Below are 14,016 nucleotides of genomic sequence, written 5' to 3' on the forward strand. Positions count from 1 at the left end.
TTTATAGATTATGCTCCATTTGAATTTTCCTTAAAATATTGGCTATGTCCTCGATGCTGTATAATATATCACTGTAGCTTATTTATTTTATACATAATATTTGTATCTGCCTTTCTCTTGCCATTCCCCTTTTCCCTCTCCCTGTTGGTAACTGCTAGTTTTTTGTATCCATGTTTCTGTTTTATTACATTCATTCGTTTTTTTTTATTTTTTAGATTCCACATAAGTGATAATAATTATTTATCTTTCTCTGACTTATTTCACCAAGCATTCTACTGTCTAGGTCCATCTGTGTTATTATTGTTGGCAGAACTTCATTCCTTTTTTATGGCTGAATAATATTCTGTTTGTGTGTGTGTGTGTGTGTGTGTGTGTATGTGTGTGTATTTGCACACATACTATATATACCACATCTTTCTTTATTCATTCATCTGTTGATGGATACTTGGGTTGCTTTGTTACCTTAGCTCTTGTAAATAATGCTGCTATGAATATTGGGGTGCAAGTGTCTTTTCAAAGTAGTGTTTTTTGGGGGAGATGTATACTCAGAAGTGGAATTGCTGGGTCGTATAGTCATTCTATTTTTAGTTTTTTGAGGAACCTTCCTACTGTTTCCTGTAGTGGCTGCACTAATTTACACTCCCACTAACAGTGCACCGGGGTTCCCTTTTCTCTACATCCTCGCCAATGTTTATTTGTGGACTTTTTTGGTGATAGCCATCTTCACGTGGTTTTGATTTAAATTTGGAGAAGCAGTTTTTGCAGAGTAGTCAAGGCAGAAAGTATTTATATATATTTCAAATACTCCCCCTCTCATTTCCACTCTTGATTTGATTTTTACATGAAACACTATGTTGAGCCAGTCTTCATGGAAGGATCTAAACTGACTTACAGAGCCACTTCCTGGGAACATAAAACTTATCTTCTGTAAATATAGTTTTAACATGCTTTTCTTTAAATGTGTTACCTAAGATTGCTTCAGATCAGATGCTAATATCATTTCCTCAGATACACTAAGTGTTACTTTCTTTAAAATATCATCATCAAACATACTTCCTAAATGCCTCACCCATAGGGGCTTACATTTTTTATGTAATTGGCATTATATAAGGATGATAAATGAATTTCTTGTCATTGAACAGTTCTTCTTTTACAAGAAGTACAGTTTTACTTTTAAAAAAACTTTCTGTTTTAATAAAGATCTCATAGAAAACTTTTTGGATTAGTAGGGCCACCTGCATATGAAATTTCTAGGTTAGAATCAAATATATAGTTACTTTTGTTTCCATCTTCAGAGAATAGTTGTAAGGATATAAAAGAGTCAACCTAAAAGTAGTAATAATGATTATAATTTTAAAGAACTGTAGTAGTTATTATTTGCATTTTATGTGCTAATTTCTCTTTTTATGTGGAAGAGTGTATGTGTTTAATCTTCACAGTGGACCCTTAGATGCAGGTATCTTTACTCTCTTTTCATTTATGAGAGAACTGAGGCTCAGAACATTTAAGTAAATTGTGTGAGCTTTTTGACTAATTGAAAATAGAGCCAGGATTCAGATCAGCTCTTTCTGACTTTCAAAGACCATGTTCTCTACATGGCCCGTGCAGTTTGATGAGGTATTTGAAATTTGAGTTTTAACACCCTTGGTGGCAACTACTCACTCCAGTTTGGGTGCCCAGTACCTCATTGCTTTCTTCCCTTTTTCTTCTAACTGGGGATGACTGGATCATTTTCATTTGCTTAAATGTATTGTCATTCTCTGCTGTTGATTGTCAGGCAATCTTCTGCATATTTAATTCCCTTATTGAATCTTCACATCAGTTATATTTCTCCTTCAACATTTATTTTGAAACTTGAGACAAATAGCATATGTTTACACTTACCACCTAGATTCTGCCATTAACATTTTACTTATTACTTATTTTATTACATTATCTATAATCTGCACATCCATAAATTCATTTTTGATGCATTTAAAAAGTAAAGACATCACTGCAAATATCTTAAATACTTCAGTATGTATATTATTGACTGTAGCTCAGCATTTATGTACAATTTTTTTCTTTTGATGTAAAATTTACATTCACTGAAATGCATAAATCTTAAATATACATTTTCTGGATTTGATAAGCTCATATACTTACCTGTGTAACTCAAATACCTTTGAAGCCGTAAAATATTACTACTGATAGGTGTCTCTCTTTATTCCCATTTTGTGCCTGAGGAAACTGAAACACAGTGCAATTAAATGATCTGCCTGAGGTCACACTGCTAATTGAAGCAGAGCTGGAATCCAGGCTCTGGGAATCTGGCTGTAGGGTTTGTGCTCCGAACAGCGCCCTCAGTCTGCCTGCCCTCACGTGTCCAGGTATCCTCTTACATTCACATGTACAAATGTCAGACTAACTTATAACATAAGAGTGTAGACACAGAAGTAGTATGTTTGGGATTAGTGAGAGTGGGATGCTGTTCCGGAAAGGCCTTACATCCTTGCAAGAGTATATATGGCAAGAGAAACTAAGAAGGAAAGAAGTGCCTTCGTCAAAATACCGTGGTGAATCTCTAATGATTGTGTCTCAGCCGGCATCCTTGAGTAATGTTTCCAGGTGTAAAGTGACAGTCAGCCTCTTCCTGGCGACGGTGAGGTTCAGGGACATCTAAACTGCCACTTGGACAGTTAAAAGTAAATAATGTTCAGTGCGGTTTTGCATTAAGCATGTTTTTGCTCTACTATGACTATTAGAAAACTGTTCATCTGTGTATCGTATATGCAGCGCCGCTTGCCTTGATGTCTCAGGCTCAAATAATAGAATTAACCAATTTGGGATTTATAGTTGTGAAATTTGTAAAGCTTTTATAACAAAGAAACTGAATGGAATTCTTTGCCCTTTCCAAATTTCATAAAAATATGCATAAATATTGAAATAAATGATACTTATTTTTTGTTTGTAGTTCTTAGGTGTACTATTCCTATGAGAAGAAATTGTATCTTTCCTGCATTGTGTTCATATCACAAGCCATGTATTAAAATTGGCCAGTTTCTTCTGTTCTTTTGTTCCTTTATTCAACTATGAAAAAGTACTGTCATTTATATTTTTTAAAATCCTAAGTATTGTTCAAAAAGCAAAGACAAAAAACATGTAGTTAACAAAACCTAGCCTGTCACTAGAGGGCAGAACAGTACTATAGCTGATTTGACAATTTAAAAAATTGCTGAACGTGGGAAAATGTTGATGTACAATTGAAGAGAAGTCTCTTTGTGTTTTTATTTTTGTGTCTTGCTGTGAAATCCACTAACATACTTATTTGACTTGTACCAAAGAAGCTTTGCTGATAGTTATAGAAAATTGATTACAATTGATTGCTTGCAAAAAGTGATGATTATTTAAGAGCTTCAGTATATCACAAGAGAAAATGCAATGCTTACCAAGATGTGCATTAAATTATTTCTACTATATATAGTACTCTGAAGTAGAGTTGCAGTATAGACTTTAGGTGTGGCATCATGAGAGAACACGTTTGAGACAGGTTTACTAGTATTTAGATGTAAGAACTCATTGAAATATAGAACTTTTGATCTTTCAGCTGAAATTTGTTGAGTCATTAAGATTTTGAAATGATAATTGTAAAAGCAGTGAACTAACTCTAGCCCCTTTTTTAAAATGTTAACATTTTGTCAGTGCCTGTTCACATAGTTTTATTTCTCTTTGAAATTTTCTATCATTCTGATGTAGTTTCATTTTGCTTTATTTTTTCTGATAGACTTTTTAAATAATTCAAGCTCTAAAATTATTCTAGTGAGTAACCTCAGCAGTTCATTGTCTGAACGCATAGCTTTATCTTAGGTGTGTAGTTTGGATTTTATTCTGTAAAAACAGTTTGGATTTATAAATGATTCATTTGTAGTAGAGAATATGAGATGTCAGTAAAAGTCCTAGAGTTTGGAATTAGAAGATTTGTGGCCGCAGTTATCATGTTCTTGTCTGTGGCCTTGGGCAAGTCACATTACCTTTCTGAAGTAACCATTGCCTAAGTTGAAGAATTGGAAAAATATTTCCATATTTACTGCTAGGTTAATTTGAGAATTGTGTTTTTATCTGTGTAGATGTGTCTCCAAAGATGCTACTGTGTAAGGATGAATTTTAATAAAGATAAATAAGCTCAGAAAAAGCTTATAATTGACCACTTCAAAGTTATTTCTATCATAAATTTAGTAACACAGAGGCACTTACTACAGGAGTAAATGATAAATGTGGTTTCCGACTTGAAACCCAAGTTCAAATCACTGCCCTCCGCCCTGTCTCTGAGCATGTCTGACTGCTTAAGCTTTCTGTGACTGCTGACTGTGGCCCCTCTCACGCTGTTCTCCCCTCTTGTTTATTTCCACGTTCCCTCTCTCTGTGTCTCTCCTGACTGTCTTGGTCTCTCTCTGTGTTTTTCTTATCCCAGGCACCCTCAGGAAGATCCCAAGCCTCTAACAGTACCTGCTCTCATCTCCAGCATGTTTGTAGATGTGGAGGACTCACTGGCTTACTGAGACATACCAGAGGCGAGTTGTTCCACTGTAGTAAGTCAATCAGCATTTATTAAGTGACTACTGTTTACGGAGCACAGTTGATGGTGCTTTGGGCAAAGAAGAGTGCGTTAGGGCACAGCTCTGCGGAAGTAAACTTGTCAACACTTCTCAGTGGCTCTTGCAAGCTGCTGCTGCTGCTAAGTCGCTTCAGTCGTGTCCGACTCTGTGCGACCCCATAGACGGCAGCCCACCAGGCTCCCCCATCCCTGGGATTCTCCAGGCAAGAACACTGGAGTGGGTTGCCGTTTCCTTCTCCAATGCATGAAAGTGAAACGTGAAAGGGAAGTCGCTCAGTCGTGTCCGACTCTTAGCGACCCCATGGACTGCAGCCCCCCAGGCTCCTCCGTCCATGGGATTTTCCAGGCAAGAGTACCGGAGTGGGCTGCCATTGCCTTCTCCGCTTGCAAGCTAGACACATGCAAATAAAACAACAATGAAGTAAAAAGCTGACAAATAATTATATAAGTGAGTTGTGTTGTTAGAAAACCAGGGGGTATTAATCAGGTTTCCTGCATGAGTTTAAAATTAGGTTTTGAAGTATTGTTGGAAAAAAGATTGAGGAAAAAGAGTGTAGAAGTGAGTAATTTCTGTGGGACTTGGCAAGCCTGTTTCCTTGCCTGTGGAGTGAGTCCCAAGGGTAGTGAAAGGAGTTTCCGCCTACCGACAACTAACTTTCCTTAAACTTCCAGTCTTAGAGAAGTCAGGGTATGAAAAGAAGTACAGCTAAATTGAGACTTTCCATAAACATACGTGGTATCTGTTGCCAGTTTTAGAATTTAGCGAGTTTAATGGTAAATTGTGATTATGAAGTAATAATGAGGTACTATGACATAAAGTTAATACAAACTATTAGCATATGGTCTAGGGATGCATTATAAATGCTCAGGTATGAAAATAGTAAACTGCGGTGTAACAAGACAGTTTCATGTTTGTGTTGGAAATTTATTTGTGCTGTTATATTTTAGATAGTCCTACGTACAGGCTCACCCTGGCTTTCACAGTTGGATACGGTTTGAATCTCGCCTCTGCTTGGTGTTTAATGTTGGGCAGTCTATGAAACAGAAATCTCAGTTTCCTTCTATGTTAACTAAGGATAAAATATTTACCTCAAAGAGTTGTTGTGTGAGTTAAAAGAGATAATTTTTTAAAGTCCTGAGTATGTGCTAGATACTTGCAGCTTCTTAAAAAGTACCTTTTAAAATAGTTTGTTAAATATAGTATTAATTTTCTGAGCGCTTTTTAAAAATAGAAGTAACTCCATAGTATTTAGAAAGTGCTATACAAGCAAGGGGTATTTATTACATGTGAATAAGATACAAATAACATTAACTTGAATAACTACCTACCACTAACTTAGGAGACAGAGCTATGCCTGGCCCAGATTCCACCAACTCTCTTTAACCACCACCACAATGCTGAGTGTTGAGTTTATGACTTCCTTATTTTTCTGTATAGTTTTTTTCATATTTTATATATCCCCTACATTGTTTTGCTTCTTTTTGAAATTTATATTAAATAATATATGTTTCCTTTTGCAATACCTATCTTGCCCCTCAACATGTTTGAGAGAATCCCCCTTCTTATACTTGTAATTCATTTATGATCACAGTTATATTTTGTTGTATGAAAGTTCCACATTTTCATTATTTATCTAGTATTTATTCCATAATAAATAATAATTCTGTTATTTATCCACTTTCTTTTGATGGCTATTTAGATTGTTTCCAGTTTATGTTACGACAGAAAAAATTGCAAAGGAAAAAGTCTTGGGAGTCCTGTTTATGCTTCTTAACACATATATTTTTCTGGGATATATGTTCATAGGTATAAATGCAGAATCAACCCACCCTGAAGCTCTATAGGATCATGGCAAATGGGTTTCTACAGAACTTATACATTTTATTCTCCCTCTAGCTGAGTTTAAGTGTTTTCATTGTGTATTTCCTATATTGTTGTGGTTTAGGTATTATTGTTATTGTCACAGAGTCCTGTCTGACTTCGCAGCCCATGGACTGTAGCCCATCAGGCTCCTCTGTCCATGGAATTTCCCAGGCAAGAGTACTGGAGCGGGTTGCCATTTCCTTCTGCAGGGTATTGTCCCAGCCCAAAGCTCAATCTCATGGCCCAAAGATCCATCTCACGTCTCCTGCATTGCAGGCAGAGTCTTTACCACTGAGCCACCAGGGAAGCCCATATCTCCTATATAGTTCTTTAAAATCACTAAATTTTTGTTTAAATTTATGTAACTTGTCCAGAACACCATTTTAGCAATAATCCTGATGACTTTTTAAAGAGTTAGTTTTACCCTCTGCATCAGGTGCTTTTATTTCTCTTAGTTTCCAATTGTCAGTTACACCTTTTCTCAAACCCACTTAAGTCCAGACATCCTGAAATAGCTGGGTATGTTTACCAGTTAAGTTCTTTCTCCCAGGAAAGCTATGTCAAAATAGTGTAATGTTCTTTTATATTAGATGAAAATTACCAGCTATTCCTGACTAAAATTTTTAAAAATAGTTTGGGCAGGGAAATGTACACATCTTTTACTGATTATTTTGTCCTTAATTTGAGTTGAGATAGAAAAAGAATGACCCATAGAAGATTGTTCGCGACTTGTGATTTGTTCTGTGTTGCAAAAGTCCCAAAAGCTTGAGTAAGTGACAACTTGGATTTGCTAGTCTCTCCCTCTTTCTCTCCTTTTCCTACTTCTGTAGTTCTCAGCCATTGGTTCTTCTGGTATCTGATTATACTTGCACAGTCCATTCCAGTTTTCATATCATAGTTCCTCCTAATTTTGTGCTTGGTGGTCCATGATTTCAGTTTGACTGACTTCAGTGTTTTGCCTGTTGTCACACTTGGTACTATGATCTGCCGCATTTATTTCCCAAGGTTTTCCAGGGGAGACTCCCAGGTTCCAGTCTAAGTGCCTAGTTCTTGTCATTCAACAGATGTTTATTGAATGAAGAGAGGGAAAATGTTAATGGAGTAAGGACTGAAATGCCTCTTCCTAGCTCAACAATAATAATCACCCTAAAAGCAATGGGCAAAAATCATGCGTACTGTCAGCAGTGCTGCATATGGACACCTTTGTAAACCGTCAGGAGTCATTTCTTCTTGAGCTTCACTCTTTCTCAGTTTTTGCAAAATGAGAGTGGTAGAACAGTGATCTGTAAGAATCCTTTTGACCCCAAGTGTTTTGTACTCTGTCTCCAGTTGAAATGAAATACATTGATAGTTTCTCTTGGGATTTCTGAACACGGCTCCCAAAGCCTGAATCCGCCCACCCTACCAGGCATCAGACTCACCTGTGTACAGCGGCCTGCCAGTTACTGTCTCTCGTAACCATAGCAACTGGAGCATACATCAAACTTCCCTTCTTGTTGTTTGGTTTGATTTGTCCCAGAGAAAGACTACATTTATCTTTCTTTGAGAAAGTGTAATGAATGCCTTTGGCTGCCCACTTTCTTTGACCAGACAGCCCAGGCATTGTTCAGTGCAAAGCTGTGATTCCTGGCCCCTTGCTTCTCCTCCTCTTCCCCCAGCCCCATAGCTGTGACTGAGCAGAGTGGCCTCTCCGACCTTCTGTTACTTGCTGCTACAGTTTAACCTCACGTGTTTTCTCACAGGCCAGCTGCCATCTTTGAGTCAGTGTTGGCTTTAACTGTTGGATCCTTCCTTGATGTGGATGGGCCTGTCTTCACCTGATACTGGCGGCCAGTTACCTCTTCCTTTCTCCCTTGGTTTCTTTGCTAGGAGCTCCTCAACCCAAAGTTAACGGGAGTGAGACCTGGAGTCCTTCCCTCATTGCCTTTGGTCCATCTTCCCATAGCAGTTGAAGGGACTCTCACTCTAAGATGGATTTGTGCTCAAACCTATTTTAAGGAATTATCTGACTCTTCAGATTTTCATGAGATTGCTGTTTCCTGCATCTGTTAGTTGTCCGGAGTTCCGTTTTGTGGGTACCACTGAACTGCGTAGATCAAAGGCAGAGAGCTGACTACATGGGCAACAAAGGCACAAACTGTCTTAACTTTCTATGAATTGTAAACGCTGCCCAGTCACTCCAGAGGATCTTGGCCAGACAGCTGTCTATTTGACCATTAATCAAGATTAAGGAGGCTTTAATCTTGTCAAAAATCTAATCTTGTCCTGATTTTACAGATCTGCTTTGTGAAAAATCTCATGTGAGTCAGGCAGATTTTAGGCTAAGAAGAGAGTAAGGCAGGAGAAAAGTTTTCTAACTAAAAAAATGAAAGAGGGAAAATTTTAAGTGAGGATTTATTTTTAATAACATTAACTTAATTCTAAATGGAATAAATCAATAATCTTTTTTTTTTAATGTTAAGAAAGACCTTGATCGGAGCTGTTAGCCTTCAGTCTCACCTCCGGCCTCCACACGTAGACACACTGGGCATTGCCCAGGCGGCGCTAGTGGTGAAGAACCTGTCTGCCAGTGCAGGAGACCTCAGAGACCTGGACTCAGCCCCTGGGGCGGGAAGATCCCCTGGAGGAGGAAATGGCAACCCGCTCCAGTATTCTTGCCTGGAGAGTGCCGTGGACAGAGGAGCCTGGTGGGCTACAGCCCACGGGTTGCAAAGAGTCGGACATGACTTTGCATGGACACACATCCCTGCCATGAGGAACCAGAAACCAGGCTGCCTGTGATAAGTCACCCCTCCTAACGGCTTACTTAACAAAACTCTGCAAAAACATATTATGCCAGATACTCTATTCTGGAAAGAAGGGTGAATACCATCCTATCTCTGGAAGAACAGATTACTTTTTGTTCCTCAGAAATACAAGGAGAGAAACATCCTTTTGTGCTTTTATAAGGGGAAAATGGGAGAAATTATCTGACATGAAAACTTCACTGATAGGAGAATGCTTACTCTAACCACTCTTATATTGTCTCAGATTAATGTAAAAGGCTTGACCTATTAAGTATTCACATGAATATTTAAACTTAGTGATACGTTTCTTTTGTAATACTAATTCACTTAGGATATCTTATTAGTATAGACAGGCTTGAAAGTGCTTCTGAAAACCTACAGCACTCATTTAATATTTTAGTGTCTTTTGAGAAAGAACTATACATTCTGAAATGATTACATTGGAGCAAATATTAAAAATATACTGTTGTGTTAATAAGTTGGATCATATTTAAAAACTGTTGAAAATTTATAAATGCATATAAACAAATGATACAGCATTTTCCTTTGGTGGAAACTAGGAAATGTATTTATTACAGATTTCAGACTGAATGGTCTTAACTTGGAGGAAGAATTTTTAAATGCTTAATTAAATAAATTTTAAACTGTATTTTTACTCATTTTATATCTATCATACAGCAAAGTTAGTAATACATATCAAAGTAAGCTCAACACAACAGCTTAGAGCTTTATGTAATTACTCATATAATTATACAAAATACAAATTTATATTACTGAAAAGCATCTTATTAAAATAGTTCTAAATTCAATGACTTCATTCAAATTTAGGTGTTGCTGGAATAGCAATATTTTGTGGGGGAGTGTGAAATGTTCAATGGGTCTGTAATTTTGGGGGAAAAAATGAGAAATGAATCTGTTTTCCTGAAGTTAATTTCCATTCATTATCTTAGTTGCAAAATCCACATTTCTAGAACATTGGGAGTTATTAAATTCGAAAAATAGATCCCTGAGTCTTCTTTTGTTAGAACAGAAAGTAGAGCAGCAGCGCTTTTAATATTGATCATTGTTTTGAGGGATCGGGACTCCCAGGAAGCTCCCCCAGGCATCATGATGTTGTTAAAGATCCCTAAATGTAACATTCTTCTGTATCGGTGCCAAACTGTTTCTCCCACCAAAAGTCCTCCTCAGATTCTGCACATCGCTTTTGTGCTTCCCGAGTGGATGCCTGACTCCCTGTCCGTGTGCTGGCCAAGCACCATGTCTCATTTGAATGATGGCATCATCGCCCTTAGGTTATAAGGTCTAGTGTGTGTGTGTGTTGGGGGGGGGGGGTTGGAGTGTATTAGCTTTAAAGTATTGTTTTTAGTTTCTGCTGTACTGCAAAAATGTAAGGTCTGTTTTGAGCTTAGAGGAGTCTCAGCTGCTGTCTTCATCCATCGTTAGTTATTTGCTGTTACTTAGCCCATACCCCGGGTGGTGGTGGTTAGTTTCTAAAGTTCTGTCTGACTCTTTTGCAGTCCTCCGGACTGTAGCCTGCCGGGCTCCTCTGTCCGTGGGATTCACCAGTCAGTAATACTGGGGTGAGTTGCCATTTCCTTCTCCAGAAGACCTTCCCAACCCAGGGATCGAACCTGCATCTCCTCAGTTGCAGGCAGATTCATTCCCACTGAACCACCAGGGAAGCCTGCACTGGGTAGATGGCAGTGTTACTTTCTGTGAGTTTCAAGGTGCCCTGTAAACACAGGATTTGTATGTTCATTGGGTAGTATCTCTCAGCTCTGCAGAACCACTCTGGACCTCAGGAACTGGGTGCTCGGGAACACTTGAGTCAGAGAACATTTGGATCTCAGTGCCAGCGCAAGAGTGAGCCAGTGTGGTTTTCACTGAGTGGAATCATCCAGTCAGCTGTTGTGTAGGGATTAAAGCTCATCAACATGGCTTTTCTTCAGCTCTTACTGGAACTTATTCAAGCATTGTTTCTTTTTTCCTTCAAACTTTAAAAAACATGCCAGAGGGTTTTTTTTTTTTTTGGTCATCTGTTTAAAATTATTTGCATTTAAATAATTTCCAAGACAGTTTTCATTGAGAGGTTCTGGCTCTTTTACTCTTTGCACTTATTATAGTAAGGATGAGTGAAATTGTGATGGGATTGTTTTCTCCTGATTCTTCCTTTGCATTTTTCTGGTGACTTAACAGTTATGGAGAGGATGAACCTGAAGAAGTTTAACTTACAGGATTTAAGCCTATCATTTTCAGTGAGAGACTTTTCTGTGTAAGACTCACCATCAATGGTTAACAGGCTGATGGTGGTGCTATGGATGTGTCTGTAGTGAAGGTAAAAACAGAAAGCGGCTGAGTGACAGATTTAAATCATCATTCAAGACAGTATCAGAAGGTCGCAAGGAAATTGGCTCATGTTGTAGGGAATTAAGAACTTTGGGGGAAGGGAACGTTATTTTCTCCTGCCTAGAGAGGAAAAGGAGCAGTTTAAAATAAGGGATCCCTGGGCAAATAAAAGAAGGAAAGGAAGTACCCAAATGCAGGAAGCCAGGGCTTGAATGTGTCTTCTGGGATATTGGATATAGAGACAGGCCATGCAAGTTCAGGGCCAGGTTTTGTGCGTCTTGTGGGGAGAATTAGGAATGAGGCAGGGAGGGCACACAGAGGATGTGGAATGCCTGTCTGAGGAATCCGGTTCTGGAGCTAGCCTGAGAAGTGCCACTGAAGAGTTTGGATTCACAGAATGAAAGGCTTCAGGCTTCCCTCTGAACAAATCTACTGACAGAGATTAGTTTGGAAATGGAGATGATCGTTTAGAAGTTACTGTAAGCATCTCTTGGGGTGAGGTGGTGCCAAAGAACTTGTAGAAAAAATACATTCATTCATGCTTTTTTCTTTTTTTTTTTTTTAACAAAGGAAATATATTAGGCAACATATGTGAGGCATTCTAGAAGGGATTTTACATAGCATCTGTTTCCATTCTTACCATCCTATGAAGAAAATACCAGCCTACTTTTACAGATGAGTGAACAGAGAAGACCTTGAATTTGATAACTAATAGTGGTAACATTTCATAGTCGGGCCTATCTGAATGCCAAGTCCAGCCTTTCCTACTCCCTTGCTCTGACTCATGAAGCATGAAATGGAGAACAGATGAACTTTTTATTCCTGTTTTGATTTGTCATAGACTCTTTTCTTAGGAATTATTAAATGGATCCAAATTAGGATGATATTCGTGCATACTCTTATTAATATAATATGTATATCAGCAATCTTGAGTTTGAGTTTAATAAAGATGTTAGATGTTAGATTTAGCTATTTCTCAATCACAGCATTTGGGAAAATGGCTCCTTTCTGATAATTTTAAGAAGACAATATCAATTGACAGAATTTGGGTCAATGATATTTTATATCACTTTAGAATAAATAGGAAGAGATATTTCCTACCAAGTAGTAATTTTGGTATATAGCAAATGAAATCAGTGTCCCAGTTTCCTAGAATAAAATTATAGCATAAACTGGAACAGTTGTTTAGAAAAGAATGTTTTGGTTAATTTTTCTTACTGATTGAAAGTAGCTAGAAAAGTTTTAATATTTGTAAATCAATCTAGAAATGTTAGTATACAAATGAATACACACACACACACACACACACACACGATTAATGGAGGAATTTTGGTTAGTTGCTTCCTGGTTAAATGAGATTTGCATATGTATTTACATATGTATAAATGAGATTCTCTGTCTCATCCTCCAACTGTGCCAATTGGAGGCCTTTCTTTTTAATCTTAATTTTTATTTCTCTTTGTATAACCTGCATTTCCTTCAGCAAAAACATTTTCCGTTTCACAAACAAGCAGCAGCTGTCTGAAATATGTTCATTGACTCAGCTGAGTGTCTGCAGTTGCCCAACAAAAGTTATTTGATTTGAGTAGTGTAAGGAAATAAAAAGAAGCTTTCAGATTAGGTTTCGGCCACTGTAGTAAGAACTTCTGTCTGTAACTTGAAGTCTTGAGTTCATATATAGTGCAATCTTATGTTGAAATTTGGACAGATTTGAGCCTAAACACCAATGTGGCTGTTAATAACTAATCTTAAGTGATAATATGCTTCCTGTTTTTCTCCTGAATTATTTCTTTGATCCTCAGAGGAAAACATTGAATCGTCACCCCGAGATTGACGTGACAAGAGATATATCTCAATACTCTTCACAAGATGGGGAAAAAATAATTGTAATTTTATGTGTGTGCTATTTGGTAAGAAGTGATGAATGCTTTAGTTCACTGAAGAAAATCAATCCAAAGAATGAAATGGACCAAGCCAGAAGCATGTTGAGAATGATGTCCCAAAAGACTTTTAGGAACTATAAAATGGAGTGCAGTGGTATTAAACAATTCACACGTTTTATTAGATCCGTGTAGGACTGCAGAGTGATTGTCTCCTTGAGAGACTGTTGCTGTAAATATTTAGGGAGAAAGAGAGTGTTGATAAGTCTCTGGCATGACTAAATATTCACCGTGGACAAGTATATTAAAAGAATAAATTGTATTTCAGTTAGAAATCCAGTTTTAGGATTTTAGGATTCTGTTCTTTTTTTATTGTTTGTTTTTTGAGACTGTTTTCATGAAAATCATATACCTTCAGACGTTTTCACTTGTGACTCTTTATCCCTGATGGGTACAGAAGAATTAATAATGGTTGAGAAAAGTCCTAAACACCAAATTATGACCATTGACAAAATTCATAATTAAAACTTGGCAAATTGGAAATGC

At 37.5% G+C, this 14,016-nt stretch overlaps 1 protein-coding gene across 13 annotated transcripts in view; it reads left to right on the top strand.

The window, feature by feature from the left end:
* BBX (BBX high mobility group box domain containing) overlaps nt 1–14,016 on the top strand; it is a 288,912-nt gene that overhangs the window by 146,901 nt on the left and 127,995 nt on the right. The window contains exons 1-2 of one of the 13 annotated variants that reach the window (XM_043892971.1): nt 2,244–2,369; nt 4,451–4,568. The exons of 10 other annotated variants lie outside the window; for them this stretch is intronic. The gene's annotated coding sequence lies outside the window, so the exon portion shown is untranslated. Of the gene's footprint in view, nt 1–2,243; nt 2,370–4,450; nt 4,569–14,016 lie in introns of those variants that run through there. 2 more of the 13 variants (XM_043892961.1, XM_043892962.1) reach the window with 2 other exon arrangements.

Source organism: Cervus elaphus, chromosome 31 (assembly GCF_910594005.1).
Source record: "Cervus elaphus chromosome 31, mCerEla1.1, whole genome shotgun sequence".
NCBI classification, from domain to species: domain Eukaryota; kingdom Metazoa; phylum Chordata; class Mammalia; order Artiodactyla; family Cervidae; genus Cervus; species Cervus elaphus.